The sequence below is a fragment of the Zalophus californianus genome, chromosome 2 (assembly GCF_009762305.2).
Source record: "Zalophus californianus isolate mZalCal1 chromosome 2, mZalCal1.pri.v2, whole genome shotgun sequence".
Classification (NCBI taxonomy): Eukaryota; Metazoa; Chordata; class Mammalia; order Carnivora; family Otariidae; genus Zalophus; species Zalophus californianus.
Genome location: NC_045596.1, coordinates 26,207,709 through 26,234,015, shown reverse-complemented (window position 1 = coordinate 26,234,015; position 26,307 = coordinate 26,207,709).

Sequence of the window (26,307 nt, the reverse complement as noted above, 5' to 3'; positions counted from 1 at the left end):
TTCATTTTATAAATACATACCTAGCTTCAATTTTCCATCACAGAGCAATTCACTCTATTTAGTTTTTATCAACTTCAGAAGCTTTCCTTTTTTATTATCTTCTTGTTTCTTCTCTTTTTCGCTCCTTTTTTTTTATATTTGAGAGTTGTTTTGACTAATAACAAAACTTACAGTGCAATTTTCTTATCACATGACAATAAAAGCAGCTATTTCTTTCAACACTAATAGGCTGAAATGACAATTTTCTTTCTATGTGTGCTTAATTATATGTTAGAATTATACCTTAGAAGCCAATGAACTTTCAAACATAATTTTAAAACATACAAAACAACAACGCCATCCTAATTTTTGTTAAAAGTACATACTTATAATCATATTTTTCCTGCTTCAGGGCAATTTCTTTATTTAGCCTCATCTATTATTGTGGCAATTACTAAATTTTCACCAGGTAAGACCTTATAAAGCTTCAGTAAGCTCAGGCTGTTTCTACCTGTGAATGAGTTAATTGCTAATTTGATCTCTTCTAAAGGAAATGAAGCATCCACACCCAATCAATCTTCTGAAGTAAGCACGGGATGAATGCCTTTTTTTCAGAAATCAAGAGAGCATATCCTCCTCCAGTATTTCTGATGAAGGATGTAAGAGTCTATAATAGAATTGGAATGCTTGGTTAATTACCATTGCTTGCATAACTGAGTGCCCTCATATGTCTGCTTAGTAGGACAAAGCTATTTCAGTGAGCTTGCAGATAATGTTCAAGAGTTTATGCAAGTTTCCTAATAGAATTTGCATTAATTATAACGATCTTTTTCTAGGTTATTGATATAATAATAATAGCAAGTATTTATTAAAGACTTACTTCATGATGGATTTTTTATACACCTTCACACTTTTATACTCTTACTACTCAATCAATAACCTTTTCTCAATCAAGAAGGAAAGCTAAATTTTATACAGGTGATACAGAATAAAGTCACTCTGTGGACAAGGTCACAAAGGACAGAGCTTAGAAATGACACCAAGCAGTCTATCAAAATCCAAAATTGGTTCCTTGAGCACTTCAAATCATTTATCATAATATCTGCCCCCTATTCTAACACTTCAGTACTTGTTTCCTTAGTCCAAAGATTTGAAAATGTGCACAATAGGCTTTTTTAAAACATAGTTTGAGGCAAATATTTCTAACAATTTATTTCTCTCCTGCTTATACAAATCACTGTATTTTCAGTGGATTGGTTATTGCAAATAAACAATGCATCTAGAAGATTATTGAATTAGAGGGGTCTCTTACAACAAAATAAAATATACTTTTTGCTAATAAATTTCTGAACTTCAGTTACACAAAAGTAAAAATCATCCTAGAAATATAAATAACCATATACATTTATTGAGAGCTAAGTGATTATTATGCATTTTTTATTAAAATTTAAAACTAACCTATAAAATATGATGTACACATTGGGGAAAAATGTTGACCTTAACTTATTCTAACAGCATTTTCCCACTCTAAAGAGGTTTGCCTTTCCCAGACATTTACATTTCCAGATATTTAGAGGCTTGTCTGTAAAGAAAAAAAAAAGGAAACAATAAACAAGGCGCAAGTTTTTTGTTTTATATTTTCCACAGTTTCTATAAAGATATTTTGCACATTTATTAAAGTCTCAAAAATAATTGTTGCACTAAATTTAAATTTTCCAAATAATGCTGGTAAAATAATACATGCATACTTTTTATCTTAATGAGTAAATCTATAAGAACTTGTTCTAAGATATATACAAACATGCCAGAGGAAAGAATATATTCCATAATCTCAGGGAACATTTAGTCTAATCAAAGACAGCTTTTGAGGGGCGCCTGGGTGACTCAGTCGTTAAGCGTCTGCCTTTGGCTCAGGTCATGATCCCAGAGTCCTGGGATGGAGCCCCGCATCGGGCTCTCTGCTCAGCGGGAAGCCTGCTTCTCCCTCTCTCTCTGCCCCTGCTTGTGTTCCCTCTCTTGATGTCTCTCTCTCTCTGTCAAATAAATAAATAAAATATTAAAAAAAAGACAGCTTTTGAATTTTACCCTAAAAGACAACACCCATAATCCAGTGCTTTGAGACCTATGTAAATAATACATGTATAAGTCAGATAAAAAATTGTCAAACTTGGTCTATTGATTTTTGAAGTTGAGAAGTATATGTTCCTGCCAATATCTTTTCTCCTATTCTTACCTATTAATAGAACACACAATAATGTACCCCAGCACAAGCTCAATTAGAATAAAAAGCATGGCTCAGCTCATCTTGTATCTTGGTGGAATGATAGGATTAAGATTTTGCCAACAGGACATCATCAAAGGTTTTCTGTTTATCTTGTGGGAAATACACTTAAGAGAATGAGGATATTTTCTTTTCCGACTTTCTTCTTCCTTTCTGTTACAATTCAAAAGTGACAACAGGAGTTTTATCTTCTATTATGGGTAGAGTGATCATATAATTTATTTTCTTGTCTGGAATATTAGAGAGCAAAAGGTGGTATTTTTTAAAAATTAACCCAAAACAATAGATGTAAATAAGTAGTTTGGGCTACTTAAGACAGAATCTAAAATGTTTTTATTGTTTTTCCGTAGAAAAAGGTCAGTGAAGATACAATGGTTATAGTTTGGAAAGCTAGAAACCTTTAATGTCTTGGCAAAATATTTAGTTAAATTGTTCCCAACTGTTTCAATAAGGATTGGCTCAGTTACAAAACAAAACACCAAAATCTCAGTGCTTCAATACAATAAGTGTTTATTATTGGAGCAAAGTTCATATATGGTTCTAAGCAGCTGTTTTCCACATTCTACACCACTTAGATTTAGGGGTAATTCCATCTTAATGCAGGAAAAGAGAAATGAGTATTATTCAATAGCTCTTCTACCCATAGGTGTGACTTAAGTCAAATTCATTTAATATTCATTAAAAACAGAAAATCACATGACAATGTTTAATTTCTGGGGATGGGATGTGCATTTTTAATATATAAACTGGAAGGGAAGGAACCACACATATTGGTAAATACTAGTAAATTCTACCGTGTCTGCTAGCCCAGGAGGGCAGACCAAATGTGAATAAAGCTAAAACACTGAGGCAAATGTTAGGTAAATTCAGAATGTTGGAATTTGCTATTTTCTTTTTGCTTTTTAAAAGAAAATTCCTGAGAAAGAGAGAGAGAGATAAAATTAGGCTGGGATGTATCCATGTGCAGAAATAGATAGAACAAATTTAGATTTTCTAAAGAAGGTATTCTTGCATCTTACAGTGCAGATTTATTCCCATAATTTGGAACTTGACAGTGTTGTTTAGAAAAAAAGAAAAAAAAAGGAAAAGAAAAAGAATTAAAAAAGCCAAATGTTTGAGTGTTTAAGAGGCACTGCCTTCACACTCAAAGTTGCATTGAGCTGGAGGAAGCAGATATTCTAAAAGAGGACAGTAAGTAATAAACTTGAATTTTCATGCTTGTGACCCTGACAAGAGAAGAACATTGACTTTGGTTATATTTATATGGAATTTATCAAAAGCTAACTAGACAAGGCCCCTTACATACCAGAGCTGGAATTCTAATGGGAATATAGACAGGATGCTATAAATAAATCACATAATATTTTGCAAGATGGAAAGTGCTTTAGAAGAAGGCATAAAGGTGTAATCAATGCTGAGGGACATTCATAGCCACAGCCATGGGAAACAGATACATTTTTAAGTAGATTAAAAAGATTAGTTATAAAAAGTTGACATTTGACAAAAACTTGAAAGCAGACAAGGGATTAGCCCTCTGAACATGAGGGAGAAGAGTGTCTCTGCAATGTGCAGTGGCTAAGGTGAAAGTAGACCTAATATTTTCAATGAGCAAATTGAAATTTGTTTCAATTAAAACAAAGAGGACAATGTGATGGAAGTGTTAGTCACTCATGAGATCTGAGAGCAAATATTGAAGCATATCATGTAGCAAATGTTGGTTTTGTACAGACTTTGATTTTTCTCTACGTGAAATGGGAGGCCACTGGTAGGTTTTGAGCAGAGGAAGGATGTGACCTGATTTTTCTTTCAAAAAATTACCCTGGCTCTATTCTTGAGATTAGGCTAGGCACAGTCAAGGAAAGTACCAGTTGAAAAGTACTCTATTTTCACAGTGACCAAGACATGATGAATTGATAGCACTGAATGTAGTAGAAAATAATCAGATCCTGAATATATTTTGAGGATAAAGTCTCTTCTGACAATTTTCACATGAAAGGATAAGCAGAGTTCAATATAATCTCATACTCCATATTTTTTACTACAGTAACTCAAATATTGGCTTAATATCTACTTAGTTGAAGAAGATCATAAATAAGCAATTTGGGGGCTGAGGTATAGTTAGAGAAGTAGAGATCTGATGTTCATATGGATGTGTTAAATTTCAAAATCTGTCAGATATCTAGGTGGATGTGTTAATTAAGCCATGACATATACCAGTCTGGGTTTAAGGAGAGAGGACAGCCTGAAGATATATAGTTAGTACATTGGCAAATAGATGATATTTAAGCTCTTCTTTTTTTAAAGATTTTATTTATTTATTTGAAAGAGCAAGAATGAGAGAGAGAGAGAGCACATGAGGGGGGGATCAGAGGGAGAAGCAGACTCCCTGCTTAACAGGGAGTCCGATGTGGGACTCGATCCCGGGACTCCAGGATCATGACCTGAGCCAATTGAGCCACCCAGGCGCCCGATATTTAAGCTCTTAAGACTGGATCACATCATGAAAGAGATACTATACATGAAAAGGAGGAGGGGGGGAATAATTAGCCCAAGAATGCTATAATATTAGAGTGTAAGGGAGAGGAGAAAAAAAAAAAAAAAAACTGAAAAGGAGCCTGGACTGGAGTGACCAACGCAATAGGAGGAGACCCCTTAAAACCTGGTGTCTTGGATGTAGAATGAAGAAAGTACTGTCAAAGAAGCATGCCCAGAATTAGCCAAACTGCAAGGTGTAAGGGAACAGTCCCTAAAGATTGTCATCACTTCTAACACTGATTATAAATCGGGGGGGGGGGGGGTCCTTAAAACACATCAGGTTGCAGTAATTCACTAGAAGGATTCATAGAACTCACTGAAAGCTATTACACACAGTCATGCTTTATTACAGGGAAGGTATACATTAAAATCCGTCAAGGAAAGATGTATGTTGGGCAGAGTCTGGGAGTTTTCCACATGTGAAATTCCCATTGTCCTCAGGACAACTGGCTTTCCTGACATTGATGTATAACAGTATACAAAGAGTATTTCTAATCAGGGAAGCTCACAGAACTTCAGTGTCCAAGACTTTTTATTGGTGAATCATTGTACGAATGATTGATTGTTTTTCCACATGGTTGAACTGAGTCTCCAGTCTCCCATTCCCTGGAGATTCAGCTGATATCATGGGCCCCCCACTAATCACCTTGTTAGCATAAATTATCAGGTGTAGTCCCAGATGGCCATCAGGAAAAATAAAGACATTCTTATCACTCAGGAAATTCCAAGGGTTTGAAGGTTATCTCCCAGAGCAAGGGACAAAGGCCAGGCCTCTCTTTGGGCAAAGCCAAATTCTTTGCTATGCACAGAATGAGTGATTATATAAAATCCTGCTGAAAGCTCACATTTTTATTAAATAAAAATAACATTTTTATATGCTGATAATAATGATCCACTGGGGAGTAAATGTTGGCAATGAATAAGGGGGAAGGGAGAATTTCTGGGGCAAAGGTTTTAAGTACATATGATCAGGTGAGATCTAACCTAAAAGCAGAAAGATTGGCTATAGATAGCAATATGATGGTTCACCAGGTTAAGGTAGTTAAGGTGAAAGACACAGTAGATGACTGCAGATACTGAAAGATGAATGAAGTGATAGAAGTATATAGAAATCATTTTCTGAACCCTACAATCTTTCATGGGAATATGAAGAGAAGTCATCAAATAAGAATGAAGATGGGAGAGGGGGTATTGAAAATGTAAAAGGAAAAGAGAAAGTCTGGAAAAGACTCGTAGGCATATAGACAGATTTTGAAATTTAACAGATCCATATGAACATCAGATCTCTACTTCTCTAACTATACCTCAGCCCCCAAATTGCTTATTTATAATCTTCTTCAACTAAGTAGATGTTGGATTGGATGGATTAAAAAGAGCACAGTGTGATTTCCTTCCACAATAAGGGCTCACAGAAGATAGTCCTCATTAATTTAAATACTTCGATTCATTGTGTTATTTTAAGGATTTCCTTGAGCCAAATACAGGTGCATAAATCAGGTGAGGAATAGGTAGAGAGTGGGATAAATGATTTTGCCAATTATACAAGTGTTTCATCATCTGACTCCCTCTTTCTCCCCTATCCCAGATTTATCATTTATATTTTAAGCACTTATTTTGCATCCAGGTAGGTTGAGCCTTATAGGTAGCAGTACCAGGGCATTCTGCAGATGACTGAAAATTGGGGCTGTAGGGGCCAAGGGCAGGCCACCCCAAAATGTGCCACTTTAGCATAGAGATTATTTTGAGCCCAAAATAATTAAGGACAAAAGGACTCAGGATGAACTTTGACCTTCCCACTTAAGGCCTAAAAGAATTTAGATAGAGGACCTGCTCCAGGAAGATAGTTATCATCACAGATAACTACATTATAATGTGAACTAAGGATGGTATACAGGAAGGAATTTAGCAAAGTCTGTTTGTTAAAATTCCTCTCCATGTCCTATTATTTCTTTATGGCATGACAAAATTTTTTTTTTAATTTTTTTTACTAAACATTTATTCTTCCCATTTCCCTATGAATTGTCTTCCACCTCTTAAAGTCCCAGAAACCCACCACTTCTCTTTAGCTCAAGATGACATATAAGCTTCCATTGCCTGACTGTTGGGAAGCCTCTTGTATCTTTAGGGGGAGAAAGAAATTACCTATGTAATTAAATTTTATTTCCTCATGTTAATTTGTATTATGTCCATTTAACTTTTGGTCCAGCTAGAAGAGACTTATAGGATACATACATTTTTTTTCCTCCCCAACAAGTTTGAACTAATGGAAGACTTTGGTAGGAGACTGGAAGGTGGGAGGGAAAAAAAGTTAAAGCTATTTATTTTCATGTCCTGTTTGCTCTGGAAATTCCATCTTGGCAGTAACAGATTTTGAATTTGAAAGGGATTTTTGAGGTAAGAGCTTAATATTTCATTATTTTAAAAATGAGATAATTAAGGCCCAAATTGGTTTGCTTCTTAGTTTTTAGATTTTATTGATTTTTTGTTTAACAAAGTTCTCAAACGTAAATGACAGAATCAGGGCTAGAATAGTGTTTTTTGATTCTTGATTTGAAGGTGTGTGTGTGTGTGTATATTTGTGCTTAAGGCTGCTCTGTTTTCTCACTAAATGACAGAGATATATTATATTAGTTATAATTGTAGAATAATCCAATATTCATAACAAAACACTATCAATTAAAAAAAGGGTTGTTCGGGGTTAATTCTTTTCATTTTTGGCCCTTTTAAACAATATATTCACTCTCAATATTTTCACAGTATGTGTGCGCATTCTTTTCTTCTGTGCAAATAGGTCAACACTTGGTCTCATGGTTGCTTACTTATACCTCAGTCTTAGAGATAAAAAAATAAAGGCACATATAAAGTCATAAATTCATAAATCATTTCTGACATTTTGACTAACTAAAACACTGCTTCTAAAATTCAATCCATACCTCTCTATGTTTTCATCTAAAATTCTTTCCCTAGTATTAAGAACTTAAGGGGAAAAAAAATCTTCTATGATATCTGCTACAACCAAAACACATTTTTTAAAGATTTTATTTATTTATTTGAGAGAGAGAGAGAGAGAGAGAGAGAGAGCACAAGCAGCGAGGAGGGGTAGTGGGAGATGCAGACACCTCACCAAGCAGGAATCCCCATGTGACACTCGATCCCAGGACCCTGGGATCATGACCTGAGCTGATGGCAGATGCTTAACTGACTGAGCCACCACAGAACCACAAAAACATATTTTAAACAGAGTTATCATAGATGCAGGTTTTATTTAAAAACCTTGGGGGAAGGGTGCTTGGGTGGCTCAGTCATTTAAGCATCTGCCTTCAGCTCAGGTCATGATCCTGGGATCCTGGGATGGAGTCCCGCATCAGACCCCCTACTCAATGGTGAGCTTGCTTCTGCCACTACCCCTGTTTGTGTTCATTCTCTTTTTCACTCTTTCTCTCTAAAATAAATAAATAAAATCTTAAAAAAAGTAAAATAAATAAAATTTAAAACCTTTGGGACGGTGCCTGTGTGGCTCAGTCTGTTAAGTGCCAGACTCTTGATTTTAGCTCAGGTTATGATCTGGCAGTAATGAGATCAAGCACAATGTCAGGCTCCATGCTCAGCGTGGAATCTGCTTGTGATTCTCTCTCCCTCTGCCTTTGCCCCTCCCCACACTTGCTCTCTCTTTCTCTCTCTCTCAAAGTAAATAAGTAAAATCTTTAAAAAATTAATAATAATAAACCTTTGGGACTGGGCTACATTTACAACTTACTTCACTGAATGTTTATTTTTCTTTCTCTCAGGTTTCAGATGACCAGTTGAATTGTTAGAGGAAGAGATTTTATGTATAGATTATTTATCTCAGAAAAAAAGAACATATTCAAGCAGACCAAAGAAATAAATATTGTCTGATGAAATCTAACTACCAACTACTCATTCAGTGTTCACATGATGTCTTGCAAAAGTAAAAATGATTTTATAAGCTAGTTTATATATGACTGTATTACTTCTATTCTTTGCTGCTGAACTATGCAAAGGACTGAAATGAATGCACATTAGTGGAGCACAAAATGTAAATGAACCTAATTTGAAACTAGGAGAAACAAAATTGTAGAAAGTTAATTGCTTTGTTTATTTAGGGTGATTGGAATAGTACTTCTTGTTCAAAGGCACACCATAACTTGAAACTTTTATATGTTTTTTAAAAAATCTGTACACTAGAGTTCTAATACAAGGAGTAGAATGATTTGGGTGCTTTTAAGGGCATTCTGGCTTGCTAACTAAACATCAAGGACTCACAATGTGGATATTCCCCCTGTGAATTTATCACAGTTCATGATTTGGACTGCAATTTTCAGGTGCCATGTTGTTTATCTTTGCATTTATTCAGAGTTGATAAACCCTAAGAAAAATGAAAGAATAATTATATCTAGAAGAATTTGAGTTAAATTATCTATCTATCTATCTGTCTTATCTATCTATCTATCTATCATCTATCTATCTATCTATCTATCATCTATAGTTATTGTTATCAGCTAAATTGTGTCCCCTCAAAATCCATGTGCTAGGATCCTAAATTCCAAACCTCAGAATATGACTGTTTTGGAGATAAAGTCTTTAAAGAGGGGAACACATTAGAATGAGGCCATTAGAGTGGGTTTCCAATTCAATTGGACTGGTTTGCTTATAAGAAGAAGCTACTTTGTGGCATCTGGGTGGCTCAGTTTGTTGAGCCTGGACTCTTGGTTTCAGCTCAGGTCATGATCTCATGTGTCCTGGGATCGAGCCCTGCCTTAGACTCTGCACTGAGTACAGGGTCTGCTTGAGATTCTCTCTCTCCTTCTTCTCGGGCTCCACATGCTCTCTCTCTCCCTAAAAATCTATAAATTAATTTATAGATTCAGTGTGCATCTTATTGTTCCTAATTATATCACAGGATAACCCTTGGCTATAAGATGTTCAGCCTTTTAAAAGAAGGAGGTAAGGGGAAGATGGGTTTTGAGGGCCATAGCCAATGGGCAGACTGAGTCAACCAATCCATGAAATCAATAATCTGTAAAAACGTGTCTTATTATGCTTAATCTCCTCAGGACAGACATTTTTGCTCATTTGATCTGTTGATTCATTTGCCTGGTTTAAACTCTCCCATCAAAAGTATTTCTCTGGATGCAGCTTGCTTTATATCCCAAAGTGGCTTTCTTCTATTCTTCATTTCTGATAAGCCCTCCTTCCCCAGCTCTTAGGGTTGGTATATTCTATCTTTACCTAAGTAAATATTTTTAGTTAGGTTAAAGTCAAATATTACAGGAGTAAGAGGTTAACTCTGCTTTGTTAACTTCAAGTTCCATTAATGCTCCTGAGACGCTATGTGTTGAGTAACATGACCTGTCATAAGACTATCTAAGTGTGAAGACCACTTACATACTGTGAAGTGTATAAGATTTTACCTACTTGTAATCTAACAAGTTAGCCACAGTTTTTAGGATGTTGCAGAATATATAAAACTTCTGAGTCAGAGACAGAAGAGTTTATTCATGATGGCAAAAGTGGTAGCCAAGAGGATATCAGCACTATTTTTTATTTTTATTTTTTGCATTGGTTCTTCAATTTCCAGTTTCTACAAGGTGACACAAGATGGCCAGGAAAGACTTGCACATGCAATGGGTTTGTTAAAGGAGAAGAATTCTAAGTTTAGAGGACTGGAATGTTCTGTAACAGTCAGTAAGCATATCTGCCCTTTGTTCTAAAGGCAATTGCTTTATCTTTCAAGGAAATTTGCAATACAAACATCTTTGAAAAGATGATACATATCAACGAGTAGTTAGAGCCATGCTCCAAAGACTTGCAGATATGTAGGAGATCTGTGGGTCAGTGTATTCTGTCAATATAAGGGATGACTCCCCTCCCACCCATTTTGACAGGGTTATTGGGAAGTGGAGAGGAAAAACTCCTATGATATTAGGGCCCAATTAAGTTAAATAAATATTTATTAACATTTATGATATATTGTTTCATCTTTTAAGAACAGAAGGAGACGCTCTCTTCAAGAAAAGAAAAGGAATTAACAAAATTTACAAAATGTCTAAAGGCAATTATTTTTTTCCATAATTGCTATTCTTAATTTAACATACAAATATATTATCTTGTACATAGTATAATTTGCATCTATTGTTTTATAGTTCCATGAGATAGCAAGCTAAATAAAATTCTACTAAATAGGTAGATGCAATACACATTACATAATAGAATCTACCACTTACATACTGTATAACTGGAAATAAAAGATTGAAATACAAGAACATACTTTTGCTTATAATTATAAAAGCAAATTATAAAAACAAAATAATACATGTTACTTTAAGAGCTAACCTCAATTAATACCTCACTTGAAAAAAAAAATTTAAATTAACTTAAATTCTTGAATAATGCTTCATTATTCATAATTGATGAAGCAAAACTACTTGGGTAAAAACTACTCCATACATAAGATGAATAGCACTGGGTCTACCTTATGCACTATCCATTCAGGTTTGTGTGACTGTCCATCAAGAACTGTGAAGGGTCTGGAATTTTTCCTTGCTTGTGAGAAGACATGTTCAGTTATAGCAGTTGTGTAGATGCTGGCAAAAGACAAGAGAACCCTGGCTCTGAGACAAAGGATCCTGTTAATTATGGTGTCACACAACAAACAGTGTGAGCTTCATGTTAGCATTGCTTCCTTTTGCCCCCTGTGGGGGAGGGGGAGGATTAACTCAGCATGCTTGAGTTGTTCAAACTCTGCACATTCCTAAGAAAAAACTATTTTCAAGATCTTTGGTTTCCTGCTGGGAACTGAGTTCTTGGATGTCCTGTCTGATAAGTGTTTCTGTAAGCTTGAGGCCTGGGGACATGCTGTACTAGTTTGTCCAGATAATTTGTGCTTAGCAGTATGATTTGTGGTGAACATCTGTTTTTTATCCAACAGCCTGAAGGTTGAGTAACTGACGGTAGTCATCCAGGTACTCTAAACCTCCATGACCAACCCTCAGTTTAAACTCTATACATCCAAGCTCATATGAATCTCCCTGGTTGGCAGCACTTTTCCTGTATTGTCACACACCATTCCTGGAGGAACTAGTGTGTTCTCTGTCACTCCACCAGGAGGAGACAGCCTGGTTTCCTCCAGACCTTGTACCTAGAAGTTTGGGCCTGTTTCCCTCCAGATTTTGCCCCCGGAGCCTTTCCTCTTTGTTGATTCTACTCTGTGTCCATTAGCTATAATAAACTATAACCATGAATATAACAACTTCTGAGTCCTGTGAGTCCAGCAAATCATCAAAGCTGAGGATAATCCTGACACACACCTCAAATCCCATGCCTGCAATAAAGAGTGGCCCAGGTCATGTTGTGCACCCCGTGAGTTTGTCACTTGAGGGACACTGAGTTTAAGAGACCATAAGATTTTAAAGGGGCCAAAGCAATTCCATCCAGCCATTGCCCTGAAGCAATGTATTGTGTTATTATCTTGTTCAGGAAACCAATCTGCCCTCTGTCCTTGAAGAAAAGACTACTACTTCTTCTTCCAAGGCTATTTGCTATTCAAATGTCTTTTACAAAGAATAGTCTGGAAAAAAGTTGTTATAGCCTGTGTCAAACATACCTTAAGGTGATCGTAATCCCCTCCTCCTGAGCTGAGTAGGGTCTGTGACTTTCTGCTAACCAATATAATGTGGCAAAATTAATGGGGCATCACTCTCTTGATTTGATTACAATATACACAGCACACATACACACACACACACACACACACACATACACTGTATATATGTTATATATTGTACATTGTATGTCATTTATTAAATGATATTTAATATGTCCATGTATATCTATTATATATTACACATTACATATCATGTTATATGATATAGAATTATACATTATATTGTATGTTATAGCCTATATGCAACATGACACATAACATATTATATACATGACTCCATCCTGATAGCATGTGCCAGAAGAAAAACTTTTCTATTGGCCTTGAAGAAGCAAACTTCCATGTTATGGATGATCTTTGAGTAAGGCCATGTGGTGAGTAGCTATTGATGTCATGAGGAGAACCTCCAACTACAGCCAGCAAGAAACTGGGGCCCTCATTCATAGAGCTACAGGTAAATGAAATCTGTTAACAGTCTGAATGAGCCAGGAAGCAGAGTTATCCCTAGCTGATTCCCCAGGAGAGTGGTACATGGTCAACCCTGATAGTAGTTTTGTGAAACCCTGAGCAGAAGACTCAGCTAAATTGTGTCTGGATTTCTGACCCATAGGAAATTAGCGATAATAAATATATGCTTTTTTTGAGCTGCAAATCTCGCGGTTACTATAGCAAGAGATTACTAATACCATGTTTTTGTCACAATAAATGCAGAAACACCAGAGGCCCATGAAGACTTCTCTCCCAAACTTTTACTGAGTCATTCCCTAAATACATCCCAAAATACATCATGTCAAAATAAGCAACTTCCCCAATTAAATAATAAACGATCAAATCCAACAAGACAATTGAAAAGAAACCTGAGAGTACAGTTATTTCTCTTTCTTTTTATACACACAAATGTTGTAACACCCATTTTTATTTTGTAAATGTTATGATACTACATAATATAAAAGTGAATGAAACACGGATAATGCCTTAAAGAGTTTTCAGTCAAGTAGCAGGGGTAAATACTGACTCGCAATTCAATTGTCACATTCTTTGCTGGGAAACAATCTCAGCTCTACCCACAGCTAAATGTGCCCCCCCATATACAATTCTATAATGTGTCCAATTCAAACTTTTTTTCAGCAAATATGATGTAGTGAGTACACATGAAGAGAAAAATCTTATTTTTCTTAGCATTGAAATTTTCACTAATCTTCCACCCCATCCCCATAATAAAGGAATATGTTGGAAGTGATATCACCCTTGAGATACTTAGGACACAGTGCATAATCAATTGAAAGCTTTCTTAGAATCCTGAGTTTTGCCAGTAACTATACAATTTTTGTTTTGCTCCAACGCATATGCGAGCAGAAAGATCATACTGAATTATTTAGTAAGGAAGAGTAACTTTAGATGCTATTTATAGACAGGGAAAGGGTAAGGTAGAAGGTAATGTAGTGATGTAGCTGGTGGCCAGAGACCATCACTTGAGAAAGAACAGAAATTATTTATCTGTCTGTCTATGTATCTATTTAAACACCTATTATAAATACTGTACTATCACACGATGTGTAAAGAAAATCATTTTCCTTGAATTTTTTGACATTTCAATAGGATCTATAATTCTGAGTCTGATTTTTAAAGATTATTTTCTAGTCATCTAATCTTAACAAGAATAGATTACCTAATAAGGGTTACTTTCCCAAGTATAGATTGGAAAAAAACAAAAAAACAGTTGCACGGGAGCCCAGCTATGCTTGAATTACAGTTTTAATGAACTTTTAAATTTACATGCCTATGTCTTATCAGGTAAACCATAAATTTCTTTGAAATTCTTTAGGATAATTTGTGCACATGTTATTCATGTTTGTATGTGCTGCACTTAATTCTACACCCTTGCATCTTGGCAAGCATATAACTGCTCTGGGTTTTTTTTAATAAATATATAGATGAGGACTTTATAGCCAACTGCCAATAGAAGTATTATGCCTAGAGGCTAAATGAAGACTAATTGTCCTTTATACACATGCATTGACTTCCATAGGTTTTCTTTGTTTTCCAAATCTTGATTATAAATATTTAATACATTGAGTGATTTACCTATCATGTTTTATTAAGCATAACTAATTTCACAAAGAATAAGTCCAAATCGGAAGTCTGATATCTTGTTAAATAATAAAATATTGTTTTGATTCATTTAAAGCAAGCATGCTATCACACGGCAGAAAGTAAAATAATTAATAGGATGATGAAGTCTGATTGGTGTCAGGACTAAAACATGTTAAGAGTCAACAAAAATATATCTGAGAAATCAAGTTTATCTGTTAGTGACATGATTGAATTAATTTTTTAAAGTTTGAAAATAATATGAACATGAAATATAATTTTTCAGAACTTGATTATAAATTTAATATTTTACTTTCTTTACATTTGCAATCAAAACAGAGTTGTACTTTAACTATTTACTTGAGGTGTAGTGTTTGCCCTCAAAGAAACAGCAAGAAATTGTACATGTCAGCATAGAGATTTCATTGTTATGCTCTCTCATAGGGATACAAAATCTAGATTCTTCATTATAGCCATGATACAAAACAATAAAAGATTTATTTTAATTGGGAATTTCTGAATGATGTCTCATTCAAGTCTAAATATATTAGACATTATAGTTTGAGGTTTTAAAAATTGAGTGAACATCTAAACATTGTATGCATGCATTATATGCTATATCATAAATTATGAAAAAATATATGTGTATGATAAATTAAACATTAGATTGTATGCTGCATTATGAATTATAAATAACTATACAAATATGAATTATATATGTATTTCTCCTTGTTAGTGCTGAATAATTATCACAGATGATTATCACTTTTATATGACATAAATCCATGTAAGATATCTGAAACAGGATTTCAAGTAATAAAACACATTAATTTTGGCTTTGGAAACAGAAGATTTTAAACCAAAGAGTTTATATTACATAAATAATTTCTCATAGAGCAGACACAGAAACTAGAAAAATAGAATTTGTAAAAAAAAGTACAGAATGTTTATTAATTCTTGTGTTAATCACAACACTTTTTGCAAGTCATCAAGACCCACTAAAACCATTTTTAGTAAAAAATGCACTTTCATGGAAAGAAAATGGGATTTCAGTCTAATGGAAGCACCAGAACAACTCCAGGAACCTCAGGATAAAGAAGTTTGGGCTAGAAAACCCACAGAAAATTGGAACACCAATATACTATGCCTGTGTCTCAATTCTAGCCATTGCATGAATTTCATGTCTTGTTAAGTGATCTACTGAAAAAGTCTGCAGCAGAAAAAGGAATGGTAACTTAATAAACAGCCAAGAGGATTGTTCTACTGGGTGTATAAAATTTTTGTTTATGTGTTTTTTTCTTTGTATGTGTACACTGTTTTGCCATTTAGATTATAAATACATCCCAGAATTTATTTTTTCCTGTAGAGATACATGGGCATAATAAACAGTTCCATTTTTCTTTTGAGAAAAAATATAGGAGTTAAGAGTGTTCATAGGCAGTTTAACTAAAATGTTTTGAAAAAATTCAGTAAGGACTAAAATTTATTAATGAGGAAAATTTATGACCAAGATGATTAAAATTTCTTTTGGTTTAGCTAATAATCTTTTAGAAGACATTCTATACAATCGTTATAATTTTAAGGACCATGGAAAAGTGACATGAACTGGATAAATCCCCTAATTATGTATTTGAAGAAACTGAACCTCTTAGAAATGAAATGGTTTGAGCCTGGTCATCCAGCTAGTTAATAAGAGGGAAATCAACATGGGATGTATTTGCTTGATTTTTGTAAAAAATATAATATATACATAAATGATTACATGATTCATATAATTATATTATATTATATAATATAAATATATTATATTTAATATATACAATATTTTCCAGACCAAACAAAAACATAAGTATATGTACATATATACATACACATATACATATGTATACATATTCATATCTTCATCTCTAGCAGTTTTCTTTACATTTCAATATTTCAATATTCAATATAGTCATTTATATGGCAAACATTTCCTTTAGAATGTTTAATTTGAAGAACATTTCAATATATTTACCATTTTCTACCCCTTCCAATTTTGTGTCATTTTTCTCTGTTGGTCTTTATCTATCATCTGTCTTTCTATCATCTATCTGTCCATCTACATAGCTATCCATGCATTCTACCATTTTATTAGACAAACAATAAAAGATGGAATGCAATCATATAGATAAAAAATAGGATATTCATAAATATAAAAATTGAGAGAATTATTTGCTTATCTTATTTAATTTCTTTTTGAAATATTGGAATAACTTGTTTTAAAATTTATTTATGTGCACCACATACGAATATATTTTATTAGTATTTGAGTATCGTATACATGCCTTTAAAAATAAGTTGTAGGATTTTTCTCTTTCTTTTATTTCCTTTGGCTATTGCATGACTATCATACCCAAATCAGCCTCAACCATTCCCTAAGGTAACCTATGTTAAAATTTAATGTATCCTAATAATTCTCTTTGTATTCTTACTTTTTGTTCAGTATTGAAATTATCCTATGCAGATAAGCATGTAGGATATTCATGTGTACATGTGGGATATACATGTATACATGCATTTATCTACATACACACACACATACACAATCCATTCTTGTTATTTATGATAGTTACGTTCTATGAATTTTCCCTGAATCCTGAGTTAGTGAAAAATGAACATTGCTTCCTGGTAAAATACAGAATTAGGTTCCCAGGAGTCTCTGGTCACAACATTTTTGTCAACAGATCAATATATAACCTTGTTTTTTGTATGTTTGGAGACATTTTATTTAATAAACTTTATTAAATTCATTAACATTGAATCCATGACCATACTCAGCACCATACTTTGTATCTGAAAAAAGCCTATCTAACACACTCTGTAAGGCACATCACACCCATCTTACACTTTGGAAACCTTACACTTTTGGTACTACACTTGGGTGCCATTTTAAACAGTGAAATCACCAAAAAGGAAAAAAAAGCACAGGGGCACCTGGGAGGCTCAGTCAATTAAGCATCTGACTCTTGGTTTCAGCTCAGGTCATAATCTCATGGGTCCTGGGAACAAGGCCTGCAATGCAAGGGGTTCCGTGCTCAATGGGAAGTCGGCTTGAAATGCTCTCCCTCTGTCCCTCCCCCCACAACTCGTGTGCACAGTATCTCTCTCTCAAAATAAATAAATCTTTAAAAAAGTACCAAAAATGCAATGAATACAACACTAAATAAACCATGAACAGAACTGACAGCTGAGCTGAGCAAGGAGGCAGAGCATCACTTTGACACCAATAGGGAACTTGTATGTTGGGGAATTCAAATTTTCCACAGCTTTGCATATGTTTGTAAATGACTGTGGAAGCCGAGTATTGATTTTGGGTTAAAATAAATTTTAGTGAGTGGTTGAAACCACAGATAATGAAAATCAACTGGGGCGCCTGGGTGGCTCAGTTGGTTAAGCGACTGCCTTCGGCTCAGGTCATGATCCTGGAGTCCCTGGATCGAGTCCCGCATCGGGCTCCCCGCTCAGCAGGGAGTCTGCTTCTCCCTCTGACCCTCTTCCTTCTCGTGCTTTCTATCTCTCTTTCTCTCTCTCAAATAAATAAATAAAATCTTTAAAAAAAAAAAGAAAATCAACTGTATATGAATCACATATGTACACATATTCTCTGTTACACTTGTAAGTATAGAATTTATATAGAGTTTATTTTCTTTTTATAATATAAAACTTGATGTCATGAACCATATTCATTAGGGAGATTGCAGATTGAAGAGGTATATATTTATATTTATATTATATTTTACTTTAATAGATTTTACCATCCTGGAAAGCAATAGGTGGTGTATCTGCTTTAAATTTATTTACGATTGATTATTTGAATAATATATTTCTACCAGAGTTGGAACTTGCAAATCTTTCCACGTGTTTGTTTGGCTTTTGGATTTGATATTTACTATATATTTATTCATATTTTTTGAACATGTTTTCCTCTTTGACCTTTTTTTCTTAATTTATAAGAACTCTTGGTATCATAATGTCAGTATTCCTTTGTAATCTGCATAACTGATGATCTTTATATGTTATGCTTATTGATTTGGGCTTTATATATTGTGTCATGCAATGGTTTTTATTTTTATATAGTGCAAATTCCTGTGCTTTATTTTATTTACTGTGACGTATTGGTGTCTGTTTCTCCAGGATTGTTACGTATATTTTTAGATTTTCTAGATTTTTCTGCATTAATGGGTACAGACAAGAAAAAATCCCAACAGCCTGAAATCTAGGCAAAGGATCAGGAAATGGCAGAGCCTTGCAAGTAGGAGAAGTTTTATAAAATAACTGGTTTGCTACAGCCAAATAGCACAGAAAAATATCTGACCCCATTTCTACCAATAATCACAAAGGCCAAATAGAGAAATTTTACAGACTATAAAGAAACAACCCAATTTTTCCACTGGGGTGGTGTTAGGGATGACGAAATAAGGAGCCAGGACTGTCATTCTTGCCAGACTGGAAACTGTCCTTCCCTCTTAATTGCCTTCCCCCACCAATGTTAGTCAAGACCAAATAGGGACTTGGACATCCATCCCCATCATCAATGGAAGAACAATACACTTTTCAAGAAATGGTACTGGAGCAATTTGATATTCATTGAAGGGTGTGGGGGGAAGTCACTTAAATTAAGTTTCATACATCATACGAAATTTAGCTTAAAATGAATCACAGTCTTAAATGTAATTTTCAAAACTATAAGATACTTAGGAAAAAAAAATAGGAGAAAATCTTTGGGAGCTAGGACCAGGCAGGGAATTCTTTGACTGACTTGACTCCAAAAGTACAATACATAAAAGGAAACATTGGTAAATTGGACTTGCCCTGTGAAAGGCTCTGTTAAAAGGATTGAAAAAAATGACATACTGGCAGAAAATACTTGCAAACCACATATCTGACAAAAGGCAAGTATCTAAAGTATATAAAGAACTAAAAACAAACCCTCAACAACAAAACCAAAAACAAACAATAGTATTAGAGAGTGACCAAAAGATATGAAGAAACATTTCACTGAAGATAATACACAAATGAAAATTAAAACTATAATGAGGTATCACTTCATATCTATTAAAATAGCTAAAATAAAAAAATAGTGACATCAAATATTAGAAAAGATAAGATAAATATATTACTGGTGGAATATAAAATGGAGAGATATTTTGGAAAATACTTGGGCAGTTTTTTAAGGAACAACAATGATACATACACACACACACAGACACACACACACACACAACACGTAAGTACCATGCAACCCCAAAACTGCAACTCTGGCCATTTAACACAGGTATATGAAATTTTATGTTCACACAAAAGCCTGGAGGTGCCTGGGTGGCTCAGTCGGTTAAGCAGCCAACTCTTGATTTTGTTTTAGGTCATAATCTCAAAGTTCTGGGATGGAGTCTTGTGTTGGTCTCCGTGCTCAGCAGGGAGTCTGCTTGAGGATTCTTTCCCTGTGCCTCTCCCCCTGCTCACTTGTTCTCTCTCTCTCTCAAATTAATAAATAAGTCTTTAAAGAAAAAAAAATAACCTGTGCACAAAATCCATAGCAGTTCTATACGTGATAGCCAAAAAGTAGAAAATCTAGTTCTTTCCCTTAGGCAGATCCAGGATTTAGTAAAGAAATTTCTTCCATTGCTAACATGTCTGGCATAAATCAGTTATTCTTAAGGACCATAAACTGCTGGGTGATTCTCATATTATTTTTTTCCTTTTCTTTGATATTAATGGAAGTTATTATTGTGGATATCATGTGTCTTCTCTAATATTGTGTAGTGTGTGTGTGTGTGTGTGTGTGTGTGTGTGTGTGTAAGGAGCAAGAAAAAACAAGAATTCGCTGTAAAGTATTGATGTATTTGTTTTTGAACAGTTAAAGGAGAAAAAGTTATATAAAATAATCCATGGGCAACCAAATATTTTCTTTTTCTTCTAAAGCCAAAGGAGAATCATAGAAGGTTTTTGAGCAGGACTATGACAGGATCAGACCTGACCTTTTGGAAGATTTATTTAGAAGCGGTGCACACTAGATATGAGTAGTAAGAGCCTGGAGATTCTATGAGCTAACTGATCTTCAAGGCTTGTCAGTTATGTGTCTTAATTTCAAGCTTTGCTCAATAAATAGTTAATGATTACTTGATGATACTACATTTTGTGAGATAATTTTATACAGCCATGTGCCCCTAAAAGCTGTACTAAAATCTCTTAGGATAATATGGTAGTTTTCCTTTATGTTGCTTTCAAATTGCTTATCTTGTACTTGAACTTCCATAGCTTCACAAAATATATAGAATATATAGCATTCTCATTTTTTGTTTGTCTCACCATATGTTTAATAATACCTTTTTTTAAAAGTTCTTCATTTTTTTAGGATTAAATAGCTCTCTGCAATTTTATAATTTGAAATTTTGTGGAATTTATATTCATTTTAGCTATATACTTTTGATTTTATAAATGACAATAGTTCCTTTCAAACTTTGTTTTAATTAGAAAAAAATCTTATCACATTTTTTTCTTCCACGGGTAGCAGAGTTTGATCTTGGAATGAACATGGGCTCTGGTGTCTGCTCTATTTATCAATACTTGCTTCACAAAATATCAAAATCTTAGTGGTTTAAAATACCATTTTATTATAGTTCAGATTTGGGGGAGCTAGAAATTCAGGGAGAGCTCAGCTGTATGATTTTTCTGTCCACATGGCATTGACTGAGTCACTGTGTCACACACAGCTGAAAACTGGGCTACTCTGTAAGGCTCTAAGACATTCACACACATACCTGCTACTTTGCAAAGATTGGAGGAAGGCTGGTATTAGGTACATCTTCCTCTTAGGTCTCAGAAATTTTCTAAATGGTCTCTCTAGCAGGGTAACTGGAATTTTAAATGATGGCTTAGATATCCAAGAACAAGTGTTCTATGAGTGGGAAGTAACAGTTGTCAGTCTCTTGAGATCTGGAACCAGAAACTGGCAGAGCATCACATTCACTGGTCAAGAAGTCAAAGAGCCCAGATTCTGTGGGAAAGATAGTGAGCTTCACTTCACAACAGGAAACATAGCAAAATATGTGTGGTATATTGGAAGTACCAGTGTCACAACTGAGTATCAGTTAGCATTTTCAACAACTAACCAGTTTTTGACATTGAACATATAACTTAATTTCCCAGATTTTAGTTTCTTAACCATAAAAGTATATAATTTACTCATCACATTGAGTTTTGGCAGAAGTTAAATGAAAATGTTTCTATAAAACAGGCTACTACCTTTCCCACGGTAAATGTTTATCACATCTGAGTTTTCTTTCCTTTATCTTTACTCTATCCTTACACAGACATTATCTTACTTCAATGGTTTTATTTGCCTTTTCTGGACTTCTACAAGTATCAAATTGAAGTTATTAACAGAAATTGATGTTATTAATAGAAATATTTTCATTTTTGTTCTTGTGTTAATCAACTATTATACTATAAGTAGACATTGGCCCAGTGATGACTGCAATATGGAAATCTATGAAATATATGACCAACTATCATTTAAAATAAAATGAAAATATAATTATCTACACGGAGATTAAGAAGCAGTTCCAACGCTTAACGTTTTTCTCCACCTGCAGTAAACCTAGTTATGGGACAAAGCGATTGCTTTTAAGTAATGGAAAATTGAATTATCTATCATGGCCTCAGGAATGCAAATACTAATGGCAATTAGACATTATCTAAGCTCAACTTATTAAAAACTATTTAATGGACAAATAGGTAGATATAAACCACACAGAAGTATCTTAAATCAAACTAAAATATATATCATATCTTCTTCTACTAAAGTAGGCAACATGCCTTTAAATGTATTAATACTAGTTGACATGGGATTTGAAAAGTTCATGTAATACAATGACTTGAGATGAGAGCTGTTATATTCTCCGGTATAGTCTCTCTAACAAGCTTAGAGGAAATTAAATTTACAAGACAAGCTTTCCGTCTGTGAGTTTATCATTCTGCTATACAATTAAGATTGCAGATATCGTCTCTCTTCTTATTAAATCCTGTAAATGTGCCCAGAGGCTACTGCAAAGGGAATATCCACAAAATGAGATCAAGAAATACATAAATAAGAAATGTGAGTTTAGTATTCATTACTCATAATTTCCAGAGTGTGCATGGAGAATGAACAGAACATTTATATTCATTCAGCTTTACTAATATTGACCTAGCAGAATGTTTTCAATACAACATTGTGATGTCAGGGACTATCGGCAAAAAGGAACTTCTAGATCACCGGCTGGAGACAGCTCCTTTGACAGATGAAAAACAAACAGATAAATAAAAACAAGCAAGCAAACAAATTCTCTAGGCACAGAAAAAGAAAACTGTCTTCTGAAAATTCAAAGACCTAGTAAATGACAGAGCTGAACCATGAATCCGAGTATATAACTTCCAAGTTTAGAATTCTCTTTACTAATTCATCGCTAATGCCTATTCTGAAACTAATTGATTAAGACCCTTACAACATACATTCCAACATTATAAGCCACCTTTAATCCATTCAGAGGACCCAGCTGATAATCTAATAGCTTGAATTTTCATGGGAACTAAGGTTTCTACACATACTAAATATGTTACTAAATATGGTAAATGTATATAAATATATTTTACCCCAACAATTTGCAATAATAGAATTGCATTACTTCAGAACAATTTATCTTCTGATCCTGAAAAAAGAAATTGGAATTCAGCATTCAGATACTTTAATGTGACATCCAACTAAAACAAGATTGAAAAGCAAACAATTATCTCAGAATGCCCAGAGCCATGAAATGTAATCAGAAGCATGTTTTTCAGAAATTTTTTATGAAAATGGTTTATATATTTTAATACATTGTGATTAAACACACAGGATTATTAATAAGACAAATTTGGTTTATAACCCCTTATAAGTAAGGAGAGTAACAAAATGATACTAAACAAATACTTAGCCTAGTTAGTTAATCCTTTATCTCATCATCTGCCTGGTGAGATATATGGTTAGTGTTACGTCTGTGTGTTGGGGGTGGGGGGGAAGGATACATAAAAGAGACAGACAGAGATAAATAAAGAGACAGAGACTGAGATTGATTGTTCAGTGACAAGCACTAAGTTTTAAGCAGACAGCATGTTACAATGTTTAGAGTTTGATTTCGACTTGGTAAACTAGGATTTGAATCTTGTCTTCAGCCCACTGGAGTGGGATACAACCTTATGGAGAAAAAAATAATTCATTGAGTCTGTCTACTTGTGGGCCTAATAGGGATAATTGTTGTATATACCTCTTTTGTTTTTTTTTTAAACAGACTTCTTATTTTAAGATGGAATCAAAAAAGTTGTTACAATATAATTCAGTAAATGGGAGGCATCTCAGAACAAGACTCTCAACATGCTTTATAGACATTTGAGCTTTTGTTTAATTATTATTCTTTCTCAAAAATACAGTTTCTTCCATAACAAATTAAGCATTTATCTTTTTTATTTTTTTATTTTTTAAAGATTTTATTTATTTATTTGAGAGAGAGAGAATGAGAGACAGAGAGCACGAGAGGGAAGAGGGTCAGAGGGAGAAGCAGACTCCCTGCTGAGCAGGGAGCCTGATGTGGGACTCCACCCAGTGACTCCAGGATCATGACCTGAGCTGAAGGCAGTCGCTTAACCAACTGAGCCACCCAGGCGCCCCTAGAGATTTTTTTGGAAACAAATCAGCCAAGAGGAAAAAAATAAATGCCTGTGAAACATTTCTAATTCTTTTTTTTTTTTTTTTAGATTTTATTTATTTGAGAGAGAGAGAATGAGAGACAGAGAGCACGAGAGGGAAGAGGGTCAGAGGGAGAAGCAGACTCCCCGCTGAGCAGGGAGCCCGATGTGGGACTCGATCGCGGGACTCCAGGGTCATGACCTGAGCCGAAGGCAGCCGCTCAACCAACTGAGCCACCCAGGCACCCAAATTAAGCATTTATCTTAACAAAAGGTATAGTTCTATCCCTGTGTTGATAAAGGACGTTTTCAAAACTTAATGTTTGTGGGTCTTGTTTCTGGAGTCCCAAGGAAGCTATCTATACTTTATTCAGCATTGACCAAGGTCAAAATTACTCAGCAAAACCTCAAAGCATGGGCTCTATTTCCACCCTGAGCACACATTGCATGTCTGCTTTGTTAAAAAAAAAAAAAAAAAATTCAACCAAAAAGGAGCATTCCAAACATAAAGATAAACAAACAAACAAAAAACCCTCCTGATTTCCATAAGATTAAAGACATAGTGGCCTTGCTCACACATACTAAAAACATAAGATAAATTCTGTAACTTTCTAGGATGTCCTTTGTCATGATGATTTGTAACTCTTTATGTAAAAAAACATATATGCACCAAATGGTCCTTCCCCGGAGCACTCTCCTCTTTGTGAAGATTGTGTATTCCAGCCAGCTGTCCTAACTTGGACTCAAATAAAGCTCTTTCCTTTCTCTTTAAAATTTTAAAAAGGATTTGTTCATTTTGCATCTAGAATGTTACTACTTATAAGTTGGATATACAAGTAAGTGTAGAATTTGTACCCATATTCCCAAAATAGTATTTAAATTCACATTCATCTTATATAAGAAAATGAATATCCTGGGTGAAGCACCATATCTTTTCTAAACACCACTCATTATAATTATAGTTTATTTATAGAGAACATTATGATGTTTACATTATTAAAACAAAGAGTGTTGATTTTTCACATTAACTATAGAAGTGAATGCAGTTTCTAGAAAGAAAAATAAATGGGAACTTTGAAAATCTTGTGAAATTTTAAAACTACATGAAATTACAGGACTTTAGTATAGGACAGAGTATACTCAGCTCTATTTGGCCTCCTGAAATTGTGATGAGTATAACTAGAGGCGGGAAACACTTATCCATTCAGCAAACATGAATCAATGCCTATTATGTTCTAAGCTGTTTTCCAAACACAGGTTCCCCTCACTCTCTGAAAGTAGAGCATTCTTATGAAATCTTTTGTAAGCTGGAAATGGTGTAAAGTGAAGAAGCAATTATCATTAATTTATATGGAAACATTTTTGAGGATTCCTAGACTCAAAAAAACAAAAAAATCCTCTTAGGCTTTTCTAATTACCTTAGGACACATCTTGCTAACGGATGCACACAATAAATCAAGACAAAGCATAGATGCTCATAGACACACTTCAAAGCTATGGTGGTTTGATGCGGAAATGCTGAGTGTAGTTCCCGGGGAAAGAGCCTGGCAGGGCTACTCCTGCTTCTCAGGGTGTGTGCTGCTTCTAAAACAGATTGCAGCAAAACAAACGCTAAATGGTATTTTTGCTTTGTGATATAGATATAGATATAATATAGATATAGATATAGATATATAAAGTGAAAATCCTCTTTGCATTTCCTTCAGTTAGTGAAAACAGGTACTAATGTGGGTCTTTTGTGTAAGTGAAGGGGGGCGGGAATTTTTGAAAAGCAGGGGATACCTGTATCAAAAAACAAGAATGAGTAAGATGCAGTGCCTGTTGTGAACTTCCTTACAGATTTGTGAAGGAAATCAATATAGAAGCAGGTGTGATGAGAGCAGGAATAAGGGGCAAATGCCATGGGAAAGGCGCTTTTGAATTTACTTTATCAACTTTGCTTAAGCAAGCAGGACAGAGGTCTGATTTGACAATCACAGTGATTTTGTGTTGTTAGTTA